The sequence below is a fragment of the Panulirus ornatus genome, chromosome 12 (genome assembly GCF_036320965.1).
Source record: "Panulirus ornatus isolate Po-2019 chromosome 12, ASM3632096v1, whole genome shotgun sequence".
NCBI classification, from domain to species: Eukaryota; Metazoa; Arthropoda; class Malacostraca; order Decapoda; family Palinuridae; genus Panulirus; species Panulirus ornatus.
Genome location: NC_092235.1, coordinates 3,395,191 through 3,420,711, shown reverse-complemented (window position 1 = coordinate 3,420,711; position 25,521 = coordinate 3,395,191). Strand labels below are relative to the sequence as shown.

Here is a 25,521-nt window from a genome sequence, read left to right as displayed (position 1 = left end):
TCTTCGTTAGCGAAGTTCATTTCATGTAATGGATCATGCATTACAAAGCTGTGTCTATCCACACAAGTGTTATACATCCCGGGTAAAGATATATTCTAGGGGTAACGTACATATAACATATGTAAGTCTTCTATAAATATTTATAAAAAGTTTTCCTGAGGGACAATACCTAAGATTTTCGTATTAAAGTTTATCAGTTGTAAGTGATCAAGCATTAAAAAGCTGTGTCCATTGCTACAGGTGCTACTGATCCCAGGTAAAGGTAATTTCACCATCTTTGTATCTTTAACCTTTCTAGTTATACATGTTTCGTCCCTGATTCCATTCTCACAATCGATGTATGTGGTTTGTGTTGTCTTTATCCTTAACATATCACTAGTCAGTTGAAGTGGAGAACATGCTTCTGAGCCCACCCACTCTACTCTGTCTTCCACATGCTATTCAAGAGGTGTTACCGGATTCCGCCTATAAGTGTTTACGCCGGGGGTAACAACTAACCTCCGGACGGCTTCTTCTTTTTACTTTTGATGATTTGAAACATTTATTAATCATATTTGGTTTTATGATGTCGATAAGATTGTTGGAAATTGTATATAGTAATCTTTATCTGTTATTAATCATATTTGGTTTTATGATGTCGATAAGATTGTTGGAAATTGTATATAGTAATCTTTATCTGTTATTTGATGAACTTTAATTCACCAAAGATAAAGTTTGTGAATATTGATTGTTTATCTCTCGTTGTTACTGATGTAAATTTTCTATCTAACAAAATACTTTCATTTGATTCATAAAGGATATTCTTAAGAAAAACGTAAATAATTTGTCATTAGTCCTCATCACACAAAATAAAAGTCTGTTTTTTCAAAGTTTTCTCAGAGGATGAAGGTAACATTTTGAAGAGTAGAAACTCATAACTTAGAATCCTTGAACCTCGTGTTAATAGCAATTACATTAATTTTCTCTAAACAATTCTTTTCTACAGTGTGTAAAACCCTGATAAAAAGCCTGCAACATAGATACTGACGCAATTATCTTAATGTTATTGAAATTATTATTGATTTCTACATGTAAAACATTTATCTGCAAAATAGAAATCTTTATGTTAGATATGTTCATCTTAACGATATCACGTAACATATATTTCTGTACCTTGTGCTCCAGAAAAGTTATGGGATTTTATTTATTATCGTATCAAATGTTTAGCTTGCATACGATATCCCATGTATTTTCACTAGATGTCCACAAGCAAAATATATTTTTGCCATATGTATTTAACGGTAATCAGTGATAGGTTGTTAGAATAAGTAAATGTGTAATACATTACTAGGGTAGTAAATCCTTCGTCCATCACAGTTTACCGTAAGAGTGTCTAAGGCTCACCCTAGCTGGTGTTTACATTGTTGAACAACGTAATGCTTTTTGGTCGGTTTAGGTTTCTTAATTGTTGACTACAGGGACGAGTTTATAAGGAAGTGAGGAATTTGGGAAGGGTTTATTGATGGGTGCCGGGAGTGTGGTGGTGATGATGAAGGATCAGAGAAAATATATTATGTCGGAGGTCAATAGATCCTGGTGCTCGACCCAGAACCTTGACTAATCGTCTATAAGAAAGTGGTTGTTTATGTTTGGCCAAGTCCCAGCTTGGCAGGGGCTCTGGTCTTATGACACACTGTTATCTGCCTTTATTTGTCATGTTTTTTTTTCCTTGGACTGAACTGATAATAACATTAAGAGTTAGAAATTTATCTAAACACACTTTACCATCATATGAATTTTATGTTTTGAATGTGTAAATGATTCCTAAAATGTACATAAGTCGATGTATCATTAAACTTCACATATCTTTCAAGAAATCTATCTCTTCATTTTTGTCAATTTAATGAATAATGGCTTGTGTCTGTGTGTCTGTCCGTCAGTATAGCAAGTCAAGCATTACTCCACCGTACAACAACTACAAGGTCACAAATGAGGGGACAAATAACATATAGGTTGGGTCACGGAAAATGCCTAATGAGCTGAGGAAAAGAAAGGACATTACATACACTGGCTTTATCAGTGAATCATTTTGTGATGGTTGTGAAATATTGGTCATGTGTAGAAGATGGTCCTTGTACATGAATCATGCTATATATTAGTTTCACAATATGTTATAAAGGTGTCTTTACCTGGTGAACTGATATGTGATATAATAAATGTGATCTGTCTTGTTCTGTACTTCTCTTTGAAAATATCAACTTTAGATATATATCAATTTTTTTTTTCCTAAACGCATTGAAATCGTTTCTTCGAGTTAAACATAATCTTATTACATTGCAGGAAGATCTTAACAGGCTATCGGTGTACAGTGTACAATGGCCAGTGATATTCACTGTAGACATATGCAACATGTTTACACTGTGTACACATAGCAGGCAAACTACAGTATCATCTTAAGATGTGGAAATAAAACTATCAAGGCAGGAGAAGGATTTAGGTGTCATCATTAGTAGAGATGTAAAGCCAAGACAACAGTGTATTAATGTACGTAATAAGACTAACAGGCAACTTGGTGTCATGTGTTAGTAGCAAGAATGAGCAGGTAATATTACAGCTATAGTTAGTCACACACCACTTACATTGTGCTGCATATATTGCTAATTATATTTGTGTACAAAAATACCTCTGATGGCATTCAGAGACGGATGATGATAATGTCATTAGAATTTCCCACATGAAGACATTAAGATAACAAGACTTACATTATCTGGAAGGACAGAGGGTGAAGGATGATATGATAGAAGGTTAGATAATCTGGTATGTTTATTAATGCGAGTTACACCTTACATTATTACCTGCGAACACAAAATATTTATTCTCATTAATTACATATTCATATTGTCAGAGAGAATAACATAATGAGTTGTCGACCAGAGAGAGGATGAAACAGGAGCAAAACTCTATGAATTATTAGATTTATTGATTATATAATGATCGTTGAGCCAGAATCCATAATCATATATATGTATTTACAACTGAGGAAAATACTTTTGTTGTTAGATTCGTCAAGTGTCATGCTGAAATGTAGTTTTGTCTCATTGTTAGGTTGAGCAGCAGGTCTGTGCTTCACAGGTCTATGGTGTCGTTGTTAGGTTGAGCAGCAGGTCTCTGGTTCACGGGTCTATGGTGTCGTTGTTAGGTTGAGCAGCAGGTCTCTGCTTCACGGGTCTATGGTGTCGTTGTTAGGTTGAGCAGCAGGTCTCCGCTTCACAGGTCTATGGTGTCGTTGTTAGGTTGAGCAGCAGGTCTCTGCTTCACGGGTCTATGGTGTCGTTGTTAGGTTGAGCAGCAGGTCTTTGCTTCACGGGTCTATGGTATCGTTGTTAGCCTCTCTAGGTGTATGTACTGGTCCTCACCTCAACCCGGCCCTGTATCTGATCTTGTCTAACAGGTAGTTTGTTGTTGAGAGATTGGCCATGTTCCTGCCTGGCACGGGACCTTATCATACGACGGTTCGCTGTATACAACGTCAGGGGATGTGTGTATCGTTGGATTCATTGGTTATTAACTGGTAAAGATCATTAAACCAGTATCTCTACCATACGACAAGCCATTCACATTACAATATTTGCTACATGATATCAGGAATGTACATATGTTGATAGATGTTGATGGTTATGAGTAGCAAAGGTCATTAAGCCTGAAGCCATACCATACGTCAAACATTGAAAGTACATTAAATGTATAACAAGATGTATATAATGATGGTGGATACAGTGACAATGTACAGTTAAAGGTCATTGAGCCACAATAATGAAATAAACACTAAATACCTAAAAGCTAATGATAACTGGACACAAAAGTTGTGAATGTCTGTCTTGATTATTGATGGTTGGGGGAGGAGATGCTTATGGCAGTTGAAGGATCTTAAAATAGTTTGTTGTGTGGTGAGAAAGAGAAGGATAGGAGGAGGGTAATAGATCCTGGGTGGGGTCAACCCTGGTGCTTCATTGTCAATCAAGCAAAATAAGTAAGATAATTATCGAGGAAAGATAGATTTTTATGTGTTGATTTTAACGATCAGTGACCTATGAGAAAGGTCATAAGTTTTGCTTGATTTAGAAAAGGTATAAACCGTCATGACATTAATTATTTCTTGATACTGATGACTTAACAAAACAAATCTGTTGCATTTGGACATCAATGAGAAGGATATTTCAGTGTGTTTATGTTAATCTGTACTACTCGCAGCTCAATGAAATTCATTCAATTAAGGGCATAAATTTCAGGATGAGTAATGCAATCTATTGGTCACTGATGCAAGTAATACAAAATTATTTTCAAACTTCAAAGGATTATAAGAACGTATGCAAAGTGAAATTATGGATTCTGATCTCCATGATTTATTGTTGATAAAATTTGTAAACAATTCACTTTCTTGTCCACATAATAAGTTTATGATGCGCTCGTTGTCTGTCTTCGACAATCGCATGTTTACCAAATGGCGTCCTAGCTACGTCTCTTCGTTGTATATCAAGTGACTGTTATATTTTTCTCTTGTGTCTCTCCTGATAATGTTATTGTTACACGAAAGTGCACTTGGGAACTTATCGTGTTTCATTTTCCCCGTGGACTCATAGGCAAGTGTTTTGGAGGCAGCTAAATGTGTGTGTTAGTGGTTTTGATGCACAAGACCGGGTTATAGTGATGGGTGATTTGAATGCAAAGGTGAGTAATGTGGCAGTTGAGGGAATAAATGGTATACATGGGGTATTCAGTGTTGTGAATGGAAATGGTGAAGAGCTTGTAGATTTATGTGCTGAAAAAGGACTGGTGATTGGGAAAAACGGGTTTAAAAAGCGAGATATACATAAGTATACGTATGTAAGTAGGAGAGATGGCCAGAGATCGTTATTGGACTACGTGTTAATTGATAGGCGCGCGAAAGAGAGACTTTTGGATGTTAATGTGCTGAGAGGTGCAACTGGAGGGATGTCTGATCATTGTCTTGTGGAGGCGAAGGTGAAGATTTGTAGGGGTTTTCAGAAAAGAAGAGAGAATGTTGGGGTGAAGAGGGTGGTGAGAGTAAGTGAGCTTGGGAAGGAGACTTGTATGAGGAATTACTAGGAGAGACTGAGTACAGAATGGAAAAAGGTGAGAATAAAGGAGGTAAGGGGAGTGGGGGAGGAATGGGATGTATTTAGGGAAGCAGTGATGGCTTGCGCAAAAGATGCTTGTGGCATGAGAAACGTGGGAGGTGGGTTGATTAGAAAGGGTAGTGAGTGGTGGGATGAAGAAGTAAGATTATTAGTGAAAGAGAAGAGAGAGGAATTTGGACGATTTTTGCAGGGAAAAAATGCAAATGAGTGGGAGATGTATAAAAGAAAGAGGCAGGAGATCAAGAGAAAGGTGCAAGAGGTGAAAAAGAGGGCAAATGAGAGTTGGGGTGAGAGAGCATCATTAAATTTTAGAGAGAATAAAAAGATGTTTTGGAAGGAGGTAAATAAAGTGCGTAAGACAAGGGAGCAAATGGGAACTTCAGTGAAGGGGGCTAATGGGGAGGTGATAACAAGCAGTGGTGATGTGAGGAGATGGAGTGAGTATTTTGAAGGTTTGTTGAATGTGTTTGATGATAGAGTGGCAGATATAGGGTCTTTTGGTCGAGGTGGTGTGCAAAGTGAGAGGGTTAGGGAAAATGATTTGGTAAACAGAGAAGAGATAGTAAGAACGTCGCGGAAGATGAAAGCCGGCAAGGCAGCAGGTTTGGATGGTACTGCAGTGGAATTTAAAAAAGGGGGTGACTGTATTGTTGACTGGTTGGTAAGGTTATTTAATGTAAATATGATTCATGGTGAGGTGCCTGAGAATTGGCGGAATGCTTGCATAGTGCCATTGTACAAAGGCAAAGGGGATAAAAGGGTGTGCTCAAATTGCAGAGGTATAAGTTTGTTAAGTATTCCTGGTAAATTATATGGGAGGATATGGATTGAGAGGGTGAAGGCATGTGCAGAGCATAAGAATGGGGAAGAGCAGTGTGGTTTCAGAAGTGGTAGAGGATGTGTGGATCAGGTGTTTGATTTGAAGAATGTATGTGAGAAATACTTAGAAAAGCAAATGGATTTGTAAGTACCATTTAAGGATCTGGAGGAGGCATATGATAGAGTTGATAGAGATGCTCTGTGGAAGGTAATAAGAAAATATGGTGTGGGAGGCAAGTTGTTGGAAGCAGTGAAAAGTTTTTATCGAGGATGTAAGGGATGTGTACGTGTAGGAAGAGAGGAAAGTGATTGGTTCTCAGTGAATGTAGGTTTGCGGCAGGGGTGTTTGATGTCTCCTTGGTTGTTTAATTTGTTTATGGATGGGGTTGTTAGGGAGGTGAATGCAAGAGTTTTGGAAAGATGGGCAAGTATGCAGTCGGCTGTGGATGAGAGAGCTTGGGAAGTGAGTCAGTTGTTGTTCGCTGATGATACAGCGCTGGTGGCTGATTCATGTGAAAAACTGCAGAAGCTGGTGACTGAGTTTGGTAAAGTGTGTGAGAGAAGAAAGTTAAGAGTAAATGTGAATAAGAGCAAGGTTATTAGGTACAGTAGGGTTGAGGGTCAAGTCAATTGGGAGGTAAGTTTGAATGGAGAAAATCTGGAGGAAGTAAAGTGTTTTAGATATCTGGGAGTGGATCTGGTAGTGGATGGAACCATGGAAGCGGAAGTGAATCATAGGGTGGGGGAGGGGGCGAAAACTCTTGGAGCCTTGAAGAATGTTTGGAAGTCGAGAACATTATCCCGGAAAGCAAAAATGACTATGTTTGAAGGAATAGTGGTTCCAACAATGTTGTATGGTTGCGAGGCATGGGCTATGGATAGAGTTTGAGGACAATATGTGGTGTGAGGTGGTTTGATCGAGTAAGTAATGTAAGGGTAAGAGAGATGTGTGGAAATAAATAGAGTGTGGTTGAGAGAGGAGAAGATGGTGTTTTGAAATGGTTTGGTCACATGTAGAGAATGAGCGAGGAAAGATTGACCAAGAGGATATATGTGTCAGATGTGGAGGGAACGAGGAGAAGTGGGAGTCCAAAGTGGAGGTGGAAAGATGGAGTGAAAAAGATTTTGAGTGATCGGGGCCTGAACATGCAGGAGGGTGAAAGGCGTGCAAGGAATAGAGTGAATTGGAACGATGTGGTATACCGGGGTCGACGTGCTGTCAGTGGATTGAACCAGGGCATGTGAAGCGTCTGGGGTAAACCATGGAAAGTTCTGTGGGGCCTGGATCTGGAAAGAGAGCTGTGGTTTCGGTGCATTATTACATGACAGTTAGAGACTGAGTGTGAACGAATGGGGCCTTTCTTGTCTTTTCCTAGCGCTACCTCGCACACATGAGGGGAGAGAGGGCTGTTATTTCAAATGTGGGTGGGTTGGGCCATTCTTTCGTCTGTTTCCTTGCGCTACCCCGCTAAAGCGGGAGACAGCTACAAAGCAAAATAAATAAATAAATAATCATATATATATATATATATATATATATATATATATATATATATATATATATATATGTATATATATATATATATATTTATTATTATTATTATTTTGCTTTGTCGCTGTCTCCCGCGTTTGTGAGTTAGCGCAAGGAAACAGACGAAAGAAGTGGTCCAACCCACCCCCATACACATGTATACACATACACGTCCACACACGCAAATATACATACCCATACATCTCAATGTACACATATATATACACACACAGACACATACATATATACACATGCACACAATTCACACTGTCTGCCTTCATTCATTCCATTGCCACCTCGCCACACATGGAATAACATCCCCCGTCCTCCCTCATGTGTGCGAGGTAGCGCTAGGAAAGGACAACAAAGGCGCCATTCGTTCACACTCAGTCTCTAGCTGTCATGGAATAATGCCCGAAACCACAGCTCCCTTTCCACATCCAGGCCCCACACAACTTTCCATGGTTTACCCCAGACGCTTCACATGCCCTAATTCATTCCATTAACAGCACGTCGACCCCGGTATACCACATCGATCCAATTCACTCTATTCCTTGCCCGCCTTTCACCCTCCTGCATGTTCAGGCCCCGATCACTCAAAATCTTTTTCACTCCATCTTTCCACCTCCACTTTGATCTCCCACTTTTCCTCGTTCAATCCACCTCCGACACATACATCCTCTTGGTCAATCTTTCCTCACTCATTCTCTCCATGTGCCCAAACCATTTCAAAACACCCTCTTCTGATCTCTCAACCACGCTCTTTTTATTTCCACACATCTCTCTTACCCTTACATTACTTACTCGATCAAACCACCTCACACCACATATTGTCTTCAAACATCTCATTTCCAGCACATCCACCCTCCTACGCACAACTCTATCCATAGCCTATCCAGGATTTTCGCCCCCTCCCCCACCCTATGATTCACTTCCGCTTCCATGGTTCCATCCACTGCCAGATCCACTCCCAGATATCTAAAACACATTACTTCCTCCAGTTTTTCTCCATTCAAACTTACCTCCCATTTGACTTGACCCTCAACCCTACTGTACCTAATAACCTTGCTCTTATTCACATTTACTCTTAACTTTCTTCTTTCACACATTTCACCAAACTCAGTCACCAGCTTCTGCAGTTTCTCACATGAATCAGCCACCAGCGCTGTATCATCAGCGAACAACAACTGACTCACTTCCCAAGCTCTCTCATCAACAGACTTCATACTTGCCCCTCTTTAAAAAACTCTTGCATTCACCTCCCTAACAACCCCATCCATAAACAAATGAAACAACCATGGAGACATCACACACCCCTGCCGCAAACCTACATTCACCAAGAACCAATCACTTTCCTCTCTTCCTACACGTACACATGCCTTACAGCCTCGATAAAAGCTTTTCACTGCTTCTAACAACTTCCCTCCCACACCATATATTCTTAGTACCTTCCACAGAGCATCTCTATCAACTCTATCATATGCCTTCTCCAGATCCGTGAATGGTACATACAAATCCATTTGCTTTTCTAAGTATTTCTCACATACATTCTTCAAATCAAACACCTGATCCACACATCCTCTACCACTTCTGAAACCACACTGCTCGTCCCCAGTCTAATGCTCTGTACATGCCTTCACCCTCTCAATCAATACCCTCCCATATAATTTACTAGGAATACTCAACAAACTTATACCTCTGTAATTTGAGCACTCACTCTTATCCCCTTTGCCTTTGTACAATGGCACTATGCACGCATTCCGCCAATCCTCAGGAACCTCACAATGAATCATACATACACTGAATAACCTTACCAACCAGTCAACAATAGAGTCACACCTTTTTTTAATAAATTCCACTGCAATACCATCCAAACCTGCTGCCTTGCCGGCTTTAATCTTCCGCAAAGCTTTTACTACCTCTTCTCTGTTTACCAAATCATTTTCCCCAACCCTCTCACTTTGCACACCACCTCGACCAAAACACCCTATATCTACCACTCTATCATCAAACACATTCAACAAACCTTCAAAATACTCACTCCATCTCCTTCTCACATCACCACTGCTTGTTATCACCTCCCCATATATATATATATATATATATATATATATATATATATATATATATATATATATATATATATATATTATCCCTGGGGATAGGGGAGAAAGAATAGTTCCCACGTATTCCCTGCGTGTCGTAGAAGGCGACTAAAAGGGAAGGGAGCGGGGGGCTGGAAATCCTCCCCTCTCATTTTTTTTTTTTTAAATTTTCCAAAAGAAGGAACAGTGAAGGGGGCCATATGAGGATATTCCCTCAAAGGCCCAGTCCTCTGTTCTTAACGCTACCTCGCTAATGCGGGAAATGGCGAATAGTATGAAAAAAAAAAAAAAAAATATATATATATATATATATATATATATATATATATATATATATATATTATACATTATTGATGTCTTTCGCGTTAGCGAGGTAGCGCAAGGAAACACACGAAAGAATGGCCCAACCCACCTACATGCACATGTATATACATAAACGCCCACACACACACATGTACATACCTATACATTTCAACGTATATATACACATACATGCACAGACATATACATATATGCACATGCATATATTCATACATGCTGCTTTCATCTATTCCGTCGCCACCCCGCCACACATGAAATGACAACCCCCTCACCCCGCTTGCGCGCAAGGTAGTGCTGGGAAAAGACAACAAAGGCCAAATTCGTTCACACAGTCTCTAGCTGTCATGTACAATTCACCGAAACTACAGCTCCCACAGGCCCCACAAAACTTTCTGTTGTCTACCCCAGACGCTTCGCATGCTCTGGTTCAATCCATTGACAGCACGTCGACCCCGGTATACTACATAGTTCCAATTCACTCTATTCCTTGCACGCCTTTCACCCTCCTGCATGTTCATGCCTCGATCACTCAAAATCTTTTTCACTCCATCTTTCCACCTCCAATTTCTTCTCCCACTTCTCGTTTCCTCCACCTCTGAAACATATATTCTCTTTGATTTTGATTTTGATGATTTTTTTTGAGAAGTTTATCAAAACCAGACTTTACCAACAAGTCCAACAATTTACCGATCGCTTTCTAGTTCACTTATACGAGAAATCGAGGTGTAGAGGATGTAACTCTTTGCTTTATTGATTATGTTCTCGAGCATATGAACAGATCTAATATTACCGATATACAACATTTTGTAGATTTTTCTAGCGCTTTTAACGCCATTCAGCCTCATATAATGATGCATAAACTTAATAACATGAATGTCAATTCTAACTAAACTCTCTGGAATAATGTTTTCTTCACAAGAAGGCCTCAATATGTTCAATTTCTTACATGAAAAATTGGATATCATGATAACAAATACAAGTGGAGCCCGGAGGTGGATGGTGTGGTCAGCCAGTATACTAGTGAGTGTTGGTGTCATGTTGGCCAGGTGGAGCACAGAGGTGGATGGTGTGGTCAGCCAGTATACTAGTGAGTGTTGGTGTCATGTTGGCCAGGTGGAGCACAGAGGTGGATGGTGTGGTCAGCCAGTATACTAGTGAGTGTTGGTGTCATGTTGCCAAGTTATGTATGCAGATGATGCCGTTCTCCTAAGTCAATGTACAAATGATGATGACGTGTATCCGGAAGTTGAACATTTTACGTTATGATGTAATGATAATGACCTTGAACTCAATGTTCAGAAAACAAAACAAATGATTGTAAATCACATTAGCTTACCAGTGGCTCAGGTACATTTATATGTTAGTGGTGAACTTGTAGAATCTGTGAAGGAATGTAATTACTTGATAATGACTTTTCTTTCAATAGAAATATGGAGGCACTGTACAAAAACGTAATTTCTAGAATGTATTTTGTTAGGAATCTTAGCAACCTTAAAATTAACACTAAAACTATAGATTTATTTTATACAGCTTTTATACAGTCAGTAATCTCATTATCATTCACATGTTGGTAGGCAAACTGGAATTCAGATCAAAACATAAATAGACAAAAGTTATCAAGAACTGCATTAAATTAGGAATACCAGTTCACTACTAGAAATATACACAAAATGTTAATGAGGTAATAAATTACCTACGATGAAAAGATATTGTGTTTAGCATTATGAAGAGCAAGGAAGAAAATAGACCCAGATGAGCCAGTGTCCGGGCTCGGCCACTCCTCCATATTGTTTCCCCGGTAGCCACTTGGGCAGCGCTACTGTGCGTCGACTCCCTATTGGTGGACCGCTGCTGCTCGTGATTCATGATTGGTCCTCTGCGGTCCAGTGGCTACTGTGATTGGTCCTCCGCGGACCAGTGGTTACTGTGATACGTTCCCGTGGTATATTGATTAGGGCCGCAGTTGGCCGTGCTGTCTTACCTTACCTGGTACATGTATAATGGACACACGTAAAACATGTTATCTTTTCATATTTTTTCTTGAGAGAAATCTTAATAAACTTCAAAAACGGAAAGAGTAACACAAATGTCAAAACATAAATATACTCACGTGTATAGTTATATCTCTACATCTAGATGAAACAGACGAATGTGTTACATATTTTGAAATGTTACTCAGGACTGAACGTATGTATATTGATAGATCTTAATAAGTGGGAGCAGTTAAGGTCAGAACTGGTAAAAGAGACCTTCCCTTATTTACCGTTTTTTTTCTTTGGCTTAGCTTAGCTGTTTAGCTTAGTGAAGTATTCCCCCATTTCCTCCCCTAAATGCTAGTTGTGTTTATTTTCTGTGTTTACTCTTCTCTTTTTGTGTTTACAGACAAGTGGTTGTTGACCGGTATTTCTGGTGTTGCTGGACCACTGGTACATCTCACGAAGGTTGTTTGGACACAATTGTGCGACCATGTGAGAGGTGATGACAGCAGGAGAACTCCACCCAGCTTGGTACGTCCAGCCGGCCCTACTGTGGGGCGCTTGTCTGTCTGATCAGCTGCCTCGTATATTGTCTTAGAGAAGATGTAAGGTGTTACAAGTACCTTTTGTGTGGGGTGGTACCACACGCCACCCCAGAATCTGGGGTCTAGCCCCACTGGTATGGACTCTAGTAAGCCAACCACTCACTACTCCCGTAGTGGGTAGTGGTGTTGACCGACCTACGCTGGACATTAAGTGCACAAATGCAGAATTTGTTATGTTACATGTGACCGGTTCAACGCTTCCCTCAACCCCTTCCTCATCAAGAAAGTGATTGATGGCCTGGCTCGATATTTCGCCTAAGGGCTGAGGAGTCTTATTCAAGAATTATGAACATCTTCATCCTAGCCGTAATGAACAGAAATAATTAACAGAGCTTTTATATCCCAGCTACAGTGAAGGAAATGAATACAACTGAGAGGAGATCAATTTCATACACATTGGTGGATGACTGATGGAAATTATTAAGTTCTTATTCGAATTTTGTCTTATCTTGATTTTGTTGATTTTCATTGACCAGTAAATCTTGACCTGCACAAGGTAAGGCTGCCAAAAACTTTTGCACATGTCATCCAAAAACTATATCACTACACATCTTGTGCTTTATATTTTGAAACACAGAATGAAGAAGTTTGATATACCTTACTTGGATCTGTTCATGTAATGATGTGCTGGCTATCCTTATTTGACAATTATGTTGCACATGATAGGAAAGCTGTTTGGTAAAACTGGAGGGATGAAGAAACTTTATTTAGTGGAAGTACCAGATACTTCTTGGTTCCTGTTCTCTACAGTCTGCTATATTGAAAACTATCTTGTGTTTGTTGATAAAACTTTATGAATATTTGATATTTATGTAAAAAGTGGAGTGCATGAATGAATCAATATGAAATATACAATAATGAAAGAATACTTGTAAAATCTGGAAAAAATCTAAACTTTACATTTCAGAATAAAAACATTGCAGTTATATTTCTGCTTGAACATTACATTTCATTTCACATTCTATTATTTATGCCTCCTTTTCTCTGTAAGTCCTCATGAATGAATGGAATGGCTATAAAAGTCAACATGAGTTCAAAACTAATTCAGTTGATATATGGGTAAACCATGGCAATGAGAGGAATACATATGAAAATTATTGGTTTGATGAAAGGTACAAAAAAAAAAAGGCAACTGCAGATGTACATCTTATAGCAAAGAGTAAGTTAAACAATGAAACAATTTACAAGATTAGTAATATTACAACCATTTTTGTTGGTGAAGCCATAATGCAAGAATAAACTGAAGTCCAAATAATAAGAATCAAAAGTACATAATGTGTTGTGAAAACTGGTACCAGAATGAAGTAATTAAACACAAGAAGATATGTATAAGCATAAAACAGAAAATCCATTAAATGATAAAATTATTAACGGAATAATGATAGTTACACCAAAATAAATATTTCATGCAATTTCAAGGAAAAACAAACAAGCTCAACTAAATACTTCAAACAACGTGGCAACATGAAGAAAAGAAAAAAGCTTTGGAATTGAGTGCCTTCCACAGTATTAGGGACAGCTGCTGGGCCTCACTGTAGCTACTTCTGGGACGGTTGCCAATCTTCCTCGTATTCCCTCATGACCACAGCGCCAAACCGACTCCCGCCATCAGGCCGAGACGCACAAACATTTCTGACAAAATTGAGACAACCGCTTTCGCGTCAGTTTTGACACCAAGTGAATTTATACGACAATTACGCTCAAGATGCTTGGTTTTTCGTTCATGGATTGAACAGAAGCAACCAACGATGGTTGCTACTGCCCAATCCATGAAGTCCCCCCCACCACGGAAAGGTAACCAAGCTTCGGGGGGGATGGGTGTTTACCCTGACGCCAACGGAGAAACTCAATACAATATTTTTATTATAACTTTCCTTAATCTTGAAAAATGAATCAATCAGAGGGAAGAATAGCCCCAGCCATATGAAGATTGGCTAACCGAATCCTTGCGCATTGTGTAGAAAGTGATTTCTTTGAGGGTTGCTTTATGGAAGGCACGGTAGCGTCGGAAGAGTTTCATTTTTTCTTTGAAGACGAAGGAAATTATCCCCGTGAATTTATGTATTTTTTGGGGGCGGGATAATGTTCCCATTTTTTTTCTTTCTTTGTTTTTCAACGTCCCTACGTAGATATTATGTGTCATCCACTACTGGGAGAAAGCCAGACTTCCGCCAGATTAACGTAATCCTTGGCGGGGCGAAACTAAAGTTGTCTTGGTGTTGGTTCGTCAGTGATAACCCAAACACAAACACAAACACACCTCCAGTGTCCACTCTTGGGCCGTGTTCTCCTGCAGCACCAGCAGGAAGAAAGAACTCAGGTTCCTCACAAACTGAATCTTTTGGCACGGGGAGCGTGTGTCATCTCGACACGCCTTTTAACGCCCGTACGTGGTGCGGAGTGCAGTCGGTCTGTAACGTAGGACATGTCATGTGTTATTGGTCCCAGTCGGTCTAGAACGCTGGGCCTGACATGTGTTGGGGGACCAAGTCGGTCTTGAATAGTGGGCCTGCCAGGTCTTGAGACCTGCCATGTCTCCCTGAAGGTGGGCCTGACAAGTGGGGTGGGCTGCATTTCCTCATGGATGGTGGGTCTGGTAGGGCGTGTGGGCTGCAGTGCCACTTGAGTGGGCGAGGTCACTTGGCCAGCATCAGTGGGACGGTGAGGTTTCACTTTTGCACAGCGACCGTTGACGGAAAGTGGTGTCACGTCGGCAAGAAGTGCCTTCTTGTAGGAGGCATAGCAGGGTTACTGGATGACGGCAATCCCGCGGTGGTTCTCGTACGTGGATGCAGCAAGGATACTTCTCCGTGGTGGGGCTCGCTTCGTGGTTGGTGGAAGTGGCCCTCCCCGCCACATGGTCACAGTGGTTGACCTATTTTACGTCAACACATTACGAGGTCAACCTTCACCAAATCCATATGGCGTTCATACCAGCTTCACCCATATTCCATTTCCTCCAATTCCACTTCTGGGTATTCCACCTCCATATCCATACAGCCAAATTCCACTCCATCCATGACTTCCACGTCCGGGTATTCCACCAATTCCACTCCATCCATCTCTTCAACGTCTGGGTATTCCACCTCCATATCCACACAGCCAAATTCCACTCCATCCATCACTTCCACGTCTGGGTATTCCACTTCCATGTCCACACAGCCATAGCCCATGTCAAATACATGGACATATTCAAATTCCATCTCCTGGACAAAGGAGGATCGTCCTACTTCCTTGGTGAACATTATTATATTGAAGTGTTCGAGGAAAGGTTGAGGGAGCTTGCAAGGCGGAGCAGAGATGTTCACTCGACAGAGGTCACAGCTCAAATGATGCTCTCGGTCCCGGCTCCCGCCTTATATAACCTGGGAACTGATCATATCCTAGCATAGCTTAATATAGAGAAGTCTAATATAGTGAAGTCAGTACTTTAATACAGTTAAGTTTATTTCTCAATAGTTTAATACATGTGCCTGACAACAGTTCCTTCACCCGTGCAATGTCCCATCACAGAACACAAGGATTGTCATTATAATTCGTTTTTATCAGCAGAAATTAGATTAAAGTTACTAAAGATAAGTGGTTTAATATGTTATGTGTGTTCTCTGTCATCATAAAGATGGCCATCTACCCTGATGTGTAAAGAAAACATCAATTTTGCCGAGGCTGTGGTGAAGATAAGAACACAGTGATATGATAATGTGGTCGTACAATGGTGTAGTCAAGATGTTGTGTTAGAACTATGTAGTGAAGATGGGAGTGTAGTGAAGAGGAGGATTTAGTGAAAATATATGTTTCTTCACGCTGAGCCATTCCATATAGATGAATATATCTATAATCTAATTGCGGTAAATTACCATATGACTTTAACGGCACCAGCCAGCAGGAAAAATGTCGGATATAGGAGTGACTGAATATTTTGTCGGGTACAGAAATAATTGAATATTTGGTACGATCGATCAAAATGCTTTTTAAAGGCAAATAATTTCTGATTTTTCAAATGATTTTTTCCATCTGTTGGAACTGATGTAAGTAATTAAGGATATGAAAACCGATGGAAAAGTTCAGTTTAACGCTTTTACGAATGTCTTGCTGCGTGTTTGGGAAGAGCAGTAAACTACAGGAATATATTGGTCTAATGTCCCCTGCTCGTCCAACAGCAGATATTGTATGGTCTGAGACATTATTTCTGGTGGAGGTGGATTCTCTCCGGCATTGCGTAAATCACTTCCGCAAACTTGCGCCATTCTGCACAAATACAGAGCCGATATGATGCATTTCCCAGCTCTGTTACGTTATGGACCCTACTCATCCTAGCCTAACCTAGCCTAAATAAAAAGGTGTGGAATAATGTGTAACATTTCTCCTTCATAACAAGTTATGATAAACCTAGGCTATACAGCAACCAGGAACGTCCATATTTGTCTAACTTCTCACATGTCTGTGTCATCTGTCTGCAAACATGTCGACCATTACCATGAGGGCAATTGCGGCTTTTGATTTTGAATATCACACGTTTCCTCTCTGCCGTGAGATCTTCATACTTAAATAAAATGGTGGGCCGTAAGAAATATATGTCCATCGAAGGTCAACTATATGGCTCAGTTCCATCATCAGTTTCTAAGAAAACTGAAAAGGTGAGGTCCCACCGAGATTCGAACTCGGATTGCTGGATTTAGAGTCCAGAGTGCTAACCCTTACACCATGGGACCTGATAAGAAAAGATGTGATTTCATCTAAATGTTTTACATATAATCAACCAGAGGCCATTCCTCCCTCCCTGCCTGCAGGGTTCAAGGTTTTCTAGAAGGTTCTCGAAGATTCTGGGTAGGAACTGCCATTGAGAGGACGTAGTTATACGTATCATTAATGATATTGTTGTTGACTTTCTGATTAAGAAAGATAGATAGATCGATAGATAGATAGGTAAAAAACAGATATTAGATAGATCGATAGATACGTGAGGCTGTATATGTCAATTTTCACAGAAATCATTGATATCTGCGTTATTCTGCAAGAAATACATTTACATGGATGTAGTAATAATATGGGTTAGGTATAAGACCAGTCGTGTTGAGATTGTAGTGAATGTGACCATTGACTTCAACCTTAATGGTGTAATGAAGATAAAGTTGTAGTGCAGATAAATCTTGAAGTGACTCATAAGGTTGTTGTGAGTACAAGGATGCATCGTAAATGAGTACTTCCTACCTGAAAGTCAACAATTACAAAATTGATCAAGTATAACAACATCCTCGGACAACCAACTACAAACACCAACCATAGAGTGAACCTGACTGTCATCTAACGACGACCTCTCAAAGGTAATGATCTTACCAGAATCTTCGAGAACCTTCTAGAAAACCTTGAACCCTGCAGGCAGGGAGGGAGGAATGGCCTCTGGTTGATTATATGTAAAACATTTAGATGAAATCACATCTTTTCTTATCAGGTCCCATGGTGTAAGGGTTAGCACTCTGGACTCTGGATCCAGCAATCCGAGTTCGAATCTCGGTGGGACCTCATCTTTTCAGTTTTCTTCGATACTGATGATGGCCGCATTATTCTGTACGTTATATATACATTCATATATATACATAAATATGTATATATAAACATATATATGGAATAATATGGTTTTATCAATAGCCAGAGACCATTCCTCCCTCCTTGCCTGCAGAGTTCATAGTTTTCTGGAAGGTTCTAGAAGATTCTGGTGAGATAATTGCCATTGAGATGACATTGTTATACTTCATATATCAATGATTTCATTATTGTTGACTTTCAGATAAAGATAGATAGATAGATACATAGTTAGATTGATAGACTGATAGAGCGATATTTAGATAGGTATATAGATAGATAAGTTTCATCAATACTGTATCTTACGCTATCTCCTGTTGCTGGACATATGTTCAACCAGCATTGGGAAAACCTCCAGTAGACCTTAATGTAAAGCAAGATAATAACAAAACCTGCAATAAAAGAATACGATCAACTCCCCAGTGCAGAAATATTGTGACCAGAAAGTCTTCTAGCAAGATGTCAGACGCTTCCACGGGAATCACAAACATAACATTAAATATCTGAAAGTCAACAATAACAAAACTAATGATTATAATGAAACTATAACAAGAAAAATGATAAACAAATGGAAAATAGTGTTCTAGATTATGCTTCTAGAAAACAGAAACATTAACGAAAACTGTGAAAAGAAATACCCATCTGGCTGATACGACACAGTAAAAGAACCATCCCACAACCAACTCTAAACTGAACCTGACTGTCCCCTAACAACGTCCTCTCAATGGTATTTATCTTACCAGAATCTCGTAGAACTTTCCAGAAAATCAAGAACTCTGCAGGCAAGGAGGGAGGAATGGCCTCTGGCTGCTGATGATAACCACATTATTCTATATATATACTTTTACCTACAACCGAAGGTTGACCGGCCAGCCCAAGTGGCTACAGAGGTTGTATTCATGAAAGAAACGGACCCACCAGCAGACGAATTCGGTTGGCAGGTTGTATCGAAGAAGAGGAAAAAGAAGGTTGCCCAACCAGCCCAACCAGAAGGGTGTAGCAAAGAAACGAAAGAAGGCTGCCCAACCAACCTGGGTGGTAGTAAGGATGGCTGCTCCACAACCCCAGGTCGTTAGGCAGACTGTAGCCATGGAAGAAAGGAAGGCTGCTCGTCCACCAGCCCAGGTACCGAGTGAGTGTGTAGCTATGGTAGCTGACCCACCAGCCCGGGTAGATAGCTACACCCAGATGGCTATGTCGGGTGCAGCAAAGAAGCAAACCCCACAACTACTCCACGAGGTTTGCAAGCCTGCACCCAAAAAGATGAAGACGAAGGTTGCCACACTACCCAATGCACCACCACATGTCTAGAAAGGGAAAAGGTGGACAGAATGGCTGGAGGTGCCACTCCAACAACAAAATCACCTTAGGAGCCAAGTATATATATATATATATATATATATATATATATATATATATATATATATATATATATATATATATATATATATATACATATATATATATATATATATATATATATATATATATATATATATATATATATATATATATATATATATATATATGTATATATATATATATATATATATATATATATATATATATATATATATATATATATATATATATATATATATATATATATATATATATATTTATATATACAAACTACATTGCAACTTACATATAAATAGAATCATCAAGCTTCACTATACTAACTTTACTATATTTAAATATAAACAAGGTCTAACCGAGGTTACTTGGTTGAGCAAGACGTGAGAATATCATCAATTGGCCCTCCAGCCCTGGGTTGAAATTGTCGTTCCGACGTATTTCGAGTTCAGTGCTGATACAGGACCATTGATTATAGGACTATCTTGTTAGTCTGTGTAACTTCGCCTGACCCAATCCACGTCTTCGATGGCCTTCTGTTACTACAAACGGGATTACAAAGGAAAGCCTTCCTTTGTTAGTTTCATGAATACCTTCGTTCAAATGAAGGGAAAGACTATTACTATGAAGCGGTACCTTATCAGCAGGAAAGAGCTGCAGCAACGGTATGAAAGTTACTGCAAGATACATAACGAGCCCGTGGCTTCCAACGTAAACATCGGCCGCCATTTGGGTTCACTCGGCATCATGTGTGACACCAAGATTGGACCCGTTGGGAAACAGGAACGATACTATTCTGGTATCATGTGGCTCGATGGCGCAGGATCACCAACTGAAATGCAAAGAAAATGGAGAAAGCCGCCCAAACGTATCATGAAGGCCGTGCAAGAGAAGATCGAGAGGAATCGGTTGAGAGACGATATCGCTCACAGTATATTGAAATTTATGCCCAAGACTTCCCCTGATCTCCAGCCACAGCCAGTCACAGAGACTACCAGCCCCGCATCCCAGCCACAGCCAGTCACAGAGACCACCAGCCCCGCTCCCCAGACACAGAAAGTCACAGAGACCACCAGCCCTGCTCCCCAGACACAGCAAGTCACAGAGACCACCAGCCCCGCTCCACAGACACAGCAAGTCACAGAGACCACCAGCCCCGCTCCCCAGACACAGCCAGACACACAGCCCACCAGCCCCGTCCCCCACACAGAGCCACAAGATCCTGATATTGAGGAAGCAAATGAATTTCTCGATGATTTTTTGCTTTCACTGGAGAAGAACTGATGAGTTCCTTATAGACAAGACAAAATGTTAAAAAAGGAATCTATATAAGTTCACTTATGGAGTGAGATCTTTGACGGAGCTGTGCTGCCTATAGCACAGCCTACCAAAGGGTGATCTTTGCTGTCGTGCAGTAACCTCATGAGGGCGGAGTCCGGCTACACTTTCTTTACCGAGGAAAAGATCTCTGCACTAATAGACAACTGTCCTAGCAACACTTATATGAGATGAATAGATGGATGCTCTAATGATCGAAAATATACAAGTGTTAGAAGGACTGACAACTACATACATTTGGTTAGCCAATCTTCATATGGCTAGGGCTATTCTTCCCTCTGATTGATTTATTTTTCAAGATTAAGGAAAGTTATAATAAAAATATTGTATTGAGTTTCTCCGTTGGCGTCAGGGTAAACACCCATCCCCCCCGAAGCTTGGTTACCTTTCCGTGGTGGGGGGGACTTCATGGATTGGGCAGTAGCAACCATCGTTGGTTGCTTCTGTTCAATCCATGAACGAAAAACCAAGCATTTTGAGCGTAATTGTCGTATAAATTCACTTGATGTCAAAACTGACGCGAAAGCGTTTGTCTCAATTTTGTCAGAAATGTTTGTGCGTTTCGGCCTGATGGCGGGAGTCGGTTTGGCGCTGTGGTCATGAGGGAATACGAGGAAGATTGGCAACCGTCCCAGAAGTAGCTACAGTGAGGCCTAGCAGCTGTCCCTAATACTGTGGAAGGCACTGACAACCAAAACAGCAATCTTGATCATCAGGAGGCTATCCAATTCTCAGAGTAGATAAGGACGATTATTGTATGGCTTCGCTCAGAGGATGAAAATCTTAGCCGTGAAAATCAACAAGTAAAATAACTAGTTAGTGGTAGTGAAGTGGAATTACCGTATTTCTTTTGTCTTAAGAGTAAAACGAAACTTTTCGTTCTCTCCATCAATCTGGAGGTGTTGTCGACCACCATCCTTAAGGTTGTAAGGTAATGGTAACTACAAGGTTATAACCGCAGCAAATTTGTGATGGAAAGCGCAGGAAATGTGGTAATGTATGTAATCTAAATTATATATAGTTGTATATCTGGAGGTGTTGTAGACCACCATCCTTATGGTTGTAAGGTAATGGTAACTACAAGGTTATAACCGCAGCAAATTTGTGATGGAAAGTGCAGGAAATGTGGTAATGTATGTAATCTAAATTATATATAGTTGTACAATAAATGTATAGTAAAACTTTGTCTTCTCTGTTCACGTTCATTGATTCAAATACAGGTCATTTTTCTCTCTAACAAGGTGGGGCAAGCTACCTGCACTCGGCTTGTAAATGTGGTGACTTTCCCTTCATTACCACAATGGTGTGCTGAACTGAAGATGTAGAATTCCGTAGACGAAGCTAATATAGGAAATCAATCTACATCAAAAATTGAACGTATGCATCTTTAGATGGACATAAAACAAACGGACGGAGGGGCACACTGGAGCAAATTGATTTCAATATCACCACTTAAAGTAGGCCTTTCAACTAGTTGTGGCTTTAAAACAAACTTTTTCTAGCCAAGGTTTAGTTAGCAGCTAAACTAATCCCCACGACCTTACCTTAAGAAATATTTTCAGAAGGTACTGTCTGAACATATTTCTAAGGTAAGGTCATTTAGGTTTGGTTTAGATACTACCCTAACCTAGGCTAGAAAAAGTTTCCGTTGCTTCAGAGCCCCAACTACGTAGACGGGCTACTGTTGATATTAAACAGTAACAGAAAGGTGATAAAACTGAGATGAAATGAATAAAAATATAGAACGGGTCAATCGAAATTTGAAGTATTTGCTAAATACAATTTTTGACAGATCCAAATGCATCCTAAAGTCAGTCACTTAAATCACAATGCTGAATATTGTTTTAATTGTTGGAACTAGTTACAGGAAGTTAAAATATTAAGCTTAAAGGGATGCCATTACAATAACTTTATATACCTGTATAGGATCTCTTAACCTTCTTTTCCCTAAAGCGGAATTGATTTACACATACTGGTTTCTTTCCTCAAACATACTACCTATCTCTCCTTTTTTTTCATCTTGGTTACATCAACACACATTTATACACCCAAATCTGAGCTGTATATATATATATATATATATATATATATATATATATATATATATATATATATATATATATATATATATATATACCTTCACATGTACATAATTCATACTTGCTGCCTATATTGTCTTGGATATTAGTACAGACTATATATCATCTTTCATATCGGTACATACGATACATTGTCTTTGTACTAATATAGTTTTACTGAACATATTTTTGTTTTTCTTTCTTCGTCTCAACTGCCGATGTTCGAGCAACCATTACTTCTGAAATGGTGTTGGTCAAGAAGGGCGAATATTCTGCGTGTAATCTAATTAATTGAATTTATGCCATTGGATTTTTCTCATCTATAGACTTTCTTCTTGAACTCCATGTTACATGATGAAAACAAGGTCTGGTTTATTATTCTCGTGAAGGAACTTGAACAGCAGCAAAATATATAAAGATAATCATCCGATGATCGCAGTTAGAAACTGACAGATGTAATATAGTTAGAAATGTCAACAAAACAGTGAGTTGGTGACATGTTTCATATGTTTGTAATACGACTCTGAAGTTAGTTCGTAGATTCTTAAGGGGAATGAATGGTGGACAAATGGTGAAGGAAAGTGCAAAAACGGGGCTAAGTATTCTAATCCAAACTAGAATTCATTCATTCACTTCGACATTAATCTCAGGACATTTCAATGGCTGAGATTTACATGATACAGAAAATCTTCAAACAAGGAAGATAGACAGATAGATAGATGATTGAATAAATAAGTAAACTGATAGATGTAGGTGCAATCAGAGTCGCCTATGATTTCCTTCACAGCGAATGAGATGATAAATGGGCGAGGCTATAACCATCGTCTATGATTATTGTAAATGACTGATAATGATTAATCTTTATTGTTTTTGTGCGACTGCTGTTAGCCTTTGAAGGTTAATGTTCCCTCAAAGTTGCCCGGACCCTACCACTAGGAGGTCAGCAGTTCGACTTAGGGTCCATTTGTGCCATGTTTTTGGCACCTAACAGAATGGATGTATCTTTTTATTTTTAATTTTTTTTTTCACCCCAGTAGATGGGACTCATAAATAGTAGGAACTTTTCCTAAGGATTTAATCCTTTATGATAACCGCTTCATCCGTAAAATAGTTTGACAATAATTTGCAACTGAATGAGAACTTTTGCCATAGGAAGTGTCTTCTGAGGACCGGGTATAACAGGGTCGACTGCTGGAGGAAGAGCAGCTTCTCCGATCTCAGGGACGGGAACTTAAGGTTTAAGGAATTTCAGGGATGAATGTTGGTGGTGTGGACTTTAATCTTCAACACGGCCGCTTCAGTTTTAGGGTCGGCTGCTGCTGCAGGTGCTGCAGATCCTCCAGTCGCAGCGACGGACACATCAGGGTCTTCATCGACGACCAGTACGAGTACGTCGGGATCCACCAAGCCTGATTCATCCCCATAGAAGTAGGGGATCAAGGTCACCAATTCAGTGGTAGGCATCACTTTGCCCCGTTGTTTGGTGGGAGCCAAAGAAACATTGATGGGGATGGCGGCTGCTCCTGTGTCAACTACACCAGTTTCCTCGCTGGGTCCGCCTTCGCACAGGTCATCATCATCTTGATGCCGAGTCTGGATCTTCACCACTACTCTCTCGTGCACGGGTTCGATATCCAGACGTGATCTCTTCCTGGAAGGCCTTTGGCATTCTGGAAGGCACCGCTTTCCTCCCTGGGCCAGGCCCTCACTGCTGGACAACCAGGCAATTCTGGTGTAGGCGTACTCCTGGTGGCGGCCGTTGCGTCCTCCAAGTCTGCGATCTGCCTTGATGCCCCACCGTCCCAGTGTTCTGCCGACGTTCAGGACGGCAGCTTTCTCGTACCCGAACCCTTCGCAGAATTCACAGTATCGCAAATATAGCTCAGTTCGGCTTATACAATCTTTAACAGCCCCGGTTTGCTGGATGTGAGCCTCGAAAAATTCAAGGAAGGATTCCTTGCCAGGGTACCGATGGGCAGCGCGGACGTGAGTCATTTCTGCGATCTGGTGAGATGAGTGATTTACTTGACGAAGTAAACTTTCATAGACCAGCACTTGCAAAAATATAGTGAAGCCACACAAAAATATAGTCGACTCTTGTTTCCTCATTGATCTGATATCCTAGATGATACATTAACATAGTGAAGTTGAAGCACTAGTGTAGTGAAGATGAAACATCAATACAGTGATGATGGCAGGATGCGGTAGAGGGTGTACACTGGGCAGAATTGCCTCAAGTGGAGAGTGTAATGTAGCTTGTAGTGGAAATATAATGGTGTGTGTGTGTGTGTGTGTGTGTGTGTGTGTGTGTGTGTGTGTTTGTGTGTAGTGATACAAAGACTATATAAGAAAGACAGGAAAGCAGGAGTAATCTCGCGTGAGCAATGACTGCTTTAATTGTGCACGTTGTCAACAGCTGGTGGTACTAATTACCCTTGCGCTGTCTGCCTGTCTGTTTGTTGACGAAAACTTTACAACGAGTTTCCAGTTTGAAAAAAGAGAAAAGAAAATAATCCAAAACTTGTTTTTCATGTTTTTCCCAAGGATAAAGTCTTGTACGCACGACTTCAGACAACTATGAGCAATAACATATATAGGTAACATTAAACACAATGTTAGGGACCAAATCAACTGGACGGTTTCATCAACATTCATGCCATATCAACCAGGA

General features: G+C 40.0%; 1 non-coding gene across 1 annotated transcript; it reads left to right on the top strand.

Annotated features, from left to right (window-relative positions):
• The first annotated feature begins 17,946 nt into the window (after positions 1 to 17,946).
• TRNAQ-CUG (transfer RNA glutamine (anticodon CUG)) lies at positions 17,947 to 18,018 on the top strand. The gene has a single exon. It is a non-coding gene; the product is annotated as a tRNA-Gln (tRNA).
• The last annotated feature ends 7,503 nt before the right edge of the window (positions 18,019 to 25,521 follow it).